Here is a 7,258-nt window from a genome sequence, read left to right on the forward strand (position 1 = left end):
AATAACATATTGATCAAAGAGAAAGCATCAAAGTCTAAATGAAGTTTCAAAGAAAAGAGAAAGGACACAAATCATCACCAGCAAGAATCAAATAGGTGTATCACTACAGACACTAAAATATAATAAGGGAATACTGCAAACAAATTTACACTCATAAATTCCACAACTTGAAGTACATGGGCCAGTTCCTCCAAAAGAAGAAACTACCAAAATTTAACCAAGATAAAATAGATATGAAAGCAAATGAATCCATAATTTTGAAAAAGACATTTCCAGTCCAGATGGTTTCACTGAAGAACTTTCCCAACATTAAAGAAGAACTAACATTAATAACCACCCAGTCTTTTTCCAAAAAGAGAAGATAAAGGATCACTTGCCAAGTCACTTTATGAAGTCAATATTACTCTAATACAAAAACAAGATGAATCTGTACAAATAATAAAATTACAGACCAATACCCCTCATAAACATAGAGGAAAAAATCCTTAAGAAAATATTACCCGTTCCCATTGCCGTCAAGTTGATTCAACCACAGCGACCCTTAGGACTGAGTAGAATTGCTCCACAGGGTTTCCAAGGCTGTAATCTTTACAGAAACGGACTGCCACATCATTCTCCCACGTGGCAGATGGTGAGTTCAAACCACCAACCTTTCAGTTACCAATCAAGTGCTTAACCACTGTGCCACCAAATAGAATTTGGCAATATACAGTTTGACTAAGTGGGCTTTATTCCAGGGATGAAAGGCTGATTCAATATTCAAATAATTAATCAATGTACACCATATTCAGATGCTAGAAGAAAAAATCATATTTGACAAACTAAACACCCATTCATGATTTAAAAAAAAACTGTCAAAAAATAGGAATAGTTGAAAACATCCTCAACTTGATAAAATAGTTAGAAAAAAAAAAACTATAACTGACATCGTAATTAACAGTGAAAGACTGAATACTTTCTACCTAATATTGGGAAGACAATTATATCCACCTTCACCACAGTTATTCATTGTAGTACTGGAAGTCCTAACCATTGAAAAAAGAAAGAAAAAAGCAATAATAGGCATATTTGCAGGTCACATGATGCCCTACATTAAAAAAAAATTGCAAGAAAGGTACAGAAAACTCCTGAAGGTGATAAATGTGTTCAACAATGTTGCATAATACAAGATTATCATATAAAAATCAATTTGTTTCTATATACCACTGATGAACACATGGAAACAAGAATTAAAAACACAATACAAATCACTAAGAAAAAACACTTATGTGTAAATCTAATAAAACAAGAACAAGATGTATGTGCTGAAAACTGCAAAGCACTGATGAAACCCAGTCAAAGATACCTTAATAAATGGAGAGACATACAGTGTTCACGGATTGGAAAGCTCAACATAATAAAAATGTTAATTCTCCCTAAATTTATGTATAGGTTTAACAAAATTCCTATCAAAATCTCAGCAAGATGTTTTGTAGATACAGAAAAGATTATTTGGAAATGTATACTGAAAGGAAAAGTAACTACAAGAGCTAAAACAATCTTCAAAAAAAAGAATAAAATGGGAGGAACCATTCTGCCCAATACTAAGGCATACTATAAAAACTACAGTAATCAAGACAGTATGGTATTTGCAGAGGGATAGATGCATAAATAAATATAACATAATAGAGAATCCAGAAACAGCCTCACATAAGTATGGCCAACTTATTTTTTACAAATGTTCAAAACCAGTTCAATGGAGGAAGAGTATTCTTTTCAACAAATAGTGCTGAAGCAATTGGATATATCCATAGGTAAATGAATGAACCTTGACCTAATCCTCATACCTTGTCTTAGGCTGGGTTCTCTAGAGAAGCAAAACCAGCAACGCGTATATATATAGAGAGAGAGAGAGATTTATGTCAAGGAAACGGCTCACACAGTTGTAGAGGCTGGACTGTCCCAAATCCGTGGGTCAAGATAGAGGCATCTCCTGATTCATGTAGTCTCGGAGGCTGGTGATTCCAAGATTGGCAAGTCAGAAAGCAGGGCTCTTGCTCACAGGTTGCAAAGATTGATGAATCCCAAGATCAGCAGGCAAGACCGCAGGTAATATGCTAGCTCAAGTCACAAGAACCGGAGGTCAGAAGAATAGGAGCCAGCTTCAGTTCAGGATCCAGCACCAGCAAAAAGCCCCCAAGCCTTGCCAGAATGTCTGCTTATATTCAATGCAGGCCACACGCCCAAGGAAACTCCCTTTCAACTGATAGGCAACTCGCAGCAGATCCCATCATGGGGGTGATCACATATCGAATCTCAACAGGGAAATGATCACAATGTTGTACGACTGCCAAACCATTGAGAATCATGGCCCAGTAAAATTGACACACATTCTTAACCATCACACAGTTCATACAAAAATTAACCCAAATGGATCATAGGTTTAAAAGTGAATCTTTAGTTCAAAGCAAAAAGTTTTTTTCTTTTTAAAAATAATATTTTATTGTGTTTTGGTAAGAATTTACACAACAAATTATTCAGTGACCTCAGCTACATTATTTGCAATGTGTCAATATTCTCATTAATTCCGTTCTGGTTGTTCCATTTCCAATAATATAGTTTCCCTGTCCCCTTACCTACTCATCTTTTCTTTAGGGTAAATGTTGACCATTTGGTACTCTCTGGTTTTAGATTTGTTACCTTGGAGTTGTAAACCTATTTTAATTTGATAAATGAAGTGGATAGAACAGTGTTAAATAATTCCTTAATTATTTAAGCACAATTTACTTTTTTAAATTTATTTTTTATTGTGCTTTAGGTGGAAGTTTACAGCTGAAGTTAATTTCTCATACAAAAATTTATACACATATTGTTTTGTGACATTAGATGCAATCCCCACAATGTGACAGTATACTTCCCCTTTCCACCCCCGGTTCCCTGTGTCTATTCAACCAGTTTTTATCCCTTCCTCCCTTCTCATCCTGCTTTCGGACAGGAGCTGCCCATGTGATCTCATATACCTAACTGAACTAAGAAGCACATTCCTCAGGCATATTATTTTATGTTTTATAGTCTTTTCTCTCCCATCTGTCTGTCGGTTTGTCGTACTGCAGGGGCTTGTGTGTTGCTGTGATGCTGGAATCTGTGCCACCAGTATTCGGATGCCAGCACAGTCATCCATTGTCATGGATTGAATTGTGTCCCCCAAAAAATGTGTCGACTTGGTTAGGCCATGATTCCCAGTATTCTGTGGTTGTCCTCATTTTGTGATTGTAATTTTATGTTACAAGGATTAGGGTGGGACCGTAATGCCGTGCTTACCCAGGTCGCATCCCTAGTCCAAAGGAAACGGAGTTTCCCTGGGTTGAGGCCTACACCAACTTTAATCTCTTAAGACACAAGAGGTGGTGCAGTAATTGATAATTACCGGTGACTGGAATGTGAAAGTTGGAAATAAAGAAGGATTGGTAGTCGGAAAATATGGCTTTCGTGATAGAAACAATGCTGGAGATGGAATGATAGAATTTTGCAAGACTGATGACTTCTTCATTGCAAATACTTTTTTCACCAACATAAATGGCGACTATACACATGGACCTCACCAGACGGAACACACAGGAATCAAATCGGCTATAACTGTGGAAAGAGATAGAAAAGCTCAATATCATCAGTCAGAGCAAGGTCAGGGGCCACCTGTGGAACAGACCATCAATTGCTCATGAACTTCAGCAAAATTTTGCTTGCGTGTGATGTTAATGATATTGTTCGATAATTTCCACATTCAGCTGGATCATTTTTCTCGGGAATAGGCATAAATATGGATCTCTTCCAGTAGGTTGGCCAGGTAGCTGTCTTCCAAATTTCTTGGCATATATGAGTGAGCACTTCCAGTGCTATATCTGATTGTTGAAATGTCTCAGTTGGTATTCCATCGATTCCCAGAGCCTTGTTTTTTGCCAGTGCCTTCAGTGCAGCTTGGGTTTCTTCCTTCAGTACTATCGGTTCCTGATCATATGTCATCTCCTGAAATGATTGAATGTTGAAAGATTCTTTTTGGTATAGTGACTCCGTGTATTTCTTCCATCTTCTTTTGCTGCTTCCTGTGTCATCTAATATTTTTCCCTTAGAATCATTGAGTATAGCACCTCAAGGCTTGAGTTCTTTCTTCAGTTCTTTCAACTAGAGAAAATGCTAGGCATGTTCTTCCCTTTTGGTTTTCTATCTCCAGGTCTTTGCACAAGTCATCATAACACTTTACTTTGTCTTCTTGAGCTGCCCTTTGAAATCTTCTGTTCAGCTCTTTTACTTCATCATTTTTTCCTTTTGCTTTAGCTAACTGATGTTCAAAAGCATGTTTCAGAGTCTCTTCTGACATCCATTTAGGTCTTTTCTTTCTCTCCTGTCTATTTAACGACCTCTTGCTTTCTTCATGCCTGATGTCCTTGATGTCATTCCACAACTTGTCTCGTCTTCTGTCAATAGTGTTCAACACATCAAATCTACTCTCGAAATTCAACAACATATAAAAAAAATAATTCATCATGACCAAGTGGGAATCATACCAGGTATGCAGGGATGGTTCATCATTTGAAAAACAATCAATGTAATCCATCACATAAACAAAACAAAAAAGACAAGAAGCACATGATCTTATCAACTGAAGCAGAAAGGCATTTGACAAAGTCCAACACCCATTCATGATAAAAACTCTCAGCAAAATAGGAATAGAAGGAAAATTCCTCAACATAATAAAGGGCATTTATACGAAGCCAACAGCCAACATTATCCTCAATGGAGAGAGTCTGAAACCATTCCCCTTGAAAACTGGGACCAGACAAGGATGCCCTTTATCATGACTCTTATTCAATATTTTGCTAGAGGTCCTAGCCAGAGCAATTAAGCAGGAAAAAGAAATAAGAAGAATCCAAATTGATAAGGAAGAAGTAAAAGTCTCTCTATTTGCAAATGACATAATCTTATACACAGAAAACCCTAAAGAATCCTCAAGAAAACTACTGAAACTAGTAGGAGAGTTCAGCATAGTATCAGGACACAAGATAAATGCACAAAAATCAGTTGGATTCTTCTACACCAACAAAGAGAACATCGAAGAGGAAATCACCAAATAAATACCATTTACAATAGCCTCTGAGAAGATGAAATACTTACAAATAAATCTAATCAGAAACATAAAAGACCTATACAAAGAAAAGTACAAGACAATACTGCAAGAAAACAGAAGAGACCTACATAAGTGGAAAAACATGCATTGCTCATGGATAGGAAGATTCAACATTGTAAAAATGTCTATTCTACTGAAAACAATCTATAGATACAATGCAATCCTGATCCAAATCATTTTTCAATGAGATGGAGAAACAAATCACCAAAGTCATATGGAAGGGAAAGAGGCCCCAGATAAGTAAAGCATTACTGAAAAAGAAGAACAAAGTGGGAGTTCTCATGCTACCTGATTTGAGAACCCATTAAACCACCACAGTAGTCAAAACAGCCTGGTACTGGTACAAAAACAGATACATAGACCACTGGAACAGAATTGAGAGTCCAGACATAAATCTATCCACATATGGGCAGCTGACATTTGAAAAAATTGCAAAGTCTGTTAAATGGGGAAAAGACAGTCTCTTTAGCAAATGATGCTGGCATAACTGGATATCCATCTACAAAAAAATGAAACAAGACCCATACTTCACACACACACAAAAACTAACTCAAAATGGATCAAAGACCTAAATATAAAAACTAAAACAATAAAGATCATTGAAGAAAAAATAGGGACAAGGCTAGGAGCCTTGCTAATAATGCATAAAATCAGAAGAGAAACTAGATAACTGGGTGCTCCTAAAAATCACACTTATGCTCATCCAAAGACTTCACCAAAAGAGTAAAAAGATTACCTGTAGACTGGGAAAAAATTTTGGCTATGACAAATCTGATCAGCATCGGATTTCTAAAATCTACATAACGAGTTGTGGAATGACATCAAGGACATCATACATGAAGAGAGTAAGAGGTCGTCAAAAAGACAGGAAAGAAAGAAAAGACCAAGATGGATGTCAGAGGAGACTCTGAAACTTGCTCTCAAACGTCGAGCAGCTAAAGAAAAAGGAAGAAATGATGAAGTAAAAGAACTGAAAGGGCAGCTCAAGAAGACAAAGTAAAGTATTACAATGACATGTGCAAAGAGCCGGAGATAGAAAAACAAAAGGGAAGAACATGCTCGGAATTTCTCAAGGCAAAAAAACTGAATAAAAAATTCAAGCCTCGCATTGGAATAGTGAAGGATTCTACGGGGAAAATACTAAACGACGCGGGAAGCATGGAAAGAAGATGGAAGGAATACACAGAGTCATTATACCAAAAAGAATTAGTCGACATTCAACCATTTCAAGGGGTAACATATGATCAGGAACCTATGGTACTGAAGGAAGAAGTCCAAGCTGCTCTGAAGGCATTGGCCAAAAACAAGGCTCCAGGAACTGAAGAAATATCAGTTGAGATGTTTCAAAAAATGAATGCAGCCCTGGAAGCGCTCACGCATCTATGCCAAGAAATATGGAAGATAGCTTCCTGACCAACTAACTGGAAGAGATCCATATTTATGCCTATTCTCAAGAAAGGTGATCCAACCAAATGTGGAAATTATCGAACAATATCATTAAAATCACATGCAAACAAAATTTTGCTGAAGATCATTCAAAAGCGGCTGTATCAGTATATCAACAGGGAGCTGCCTAAAATCCAGGCTGGTTTCAGAAGAGGATATGGAACCAGGGATATCATTGCTGATGTCAGATGGATCCTGGCTGAAAATGGAGAACACGAGAAGGATGTTTACCTGTGCTTTATTAACTATACAAAGGCATTCGACTGTGTGGATCATAACAAACCATGGATAACATCGCAAAGGATGGGAATTCCAAAACACTTAATTGTGCTCATGAGGAACCTGTACACAGGTCAAAAGGCAGTTTTGCAGACAGAACAAGGAGATACTGAGTGGTTTAAAGCCAGGAAAGGTGTGCATCACGGTTGTATCCTTTCACCATACCTATTCAAGCTGTATTCTGAGCAAATAACCTGAGAAACTGGGCTATATGAAGAAGAAGGGGACATCAGGACTGGAGGAAGACTCATTAACAACCTGTGTTATGCAGATGACACAACCTTGCTTGCTGAAAGTGAAGAGGACTTGAAGCACTTACTGATAAAAATCAAAGACCACAGCCTTCAGTATGGATTGCACCTCAACATAAAG

This window comes from Loxodonta africana, chromosome X, assembly GCF_030014295.1.
Source record: "Loxodonta africana isolate mLoxAfr1 chromosome X, mLoxAfr1.hap2, whole genome shotgun sequence".
Taxonomy (NCBI): domain Eukaryota; kingdom Metazoa; phylum Chordata; class Mammalia; order Proboscidea; family Elephantidae; genus Loxodonta; species Loxodonta africana.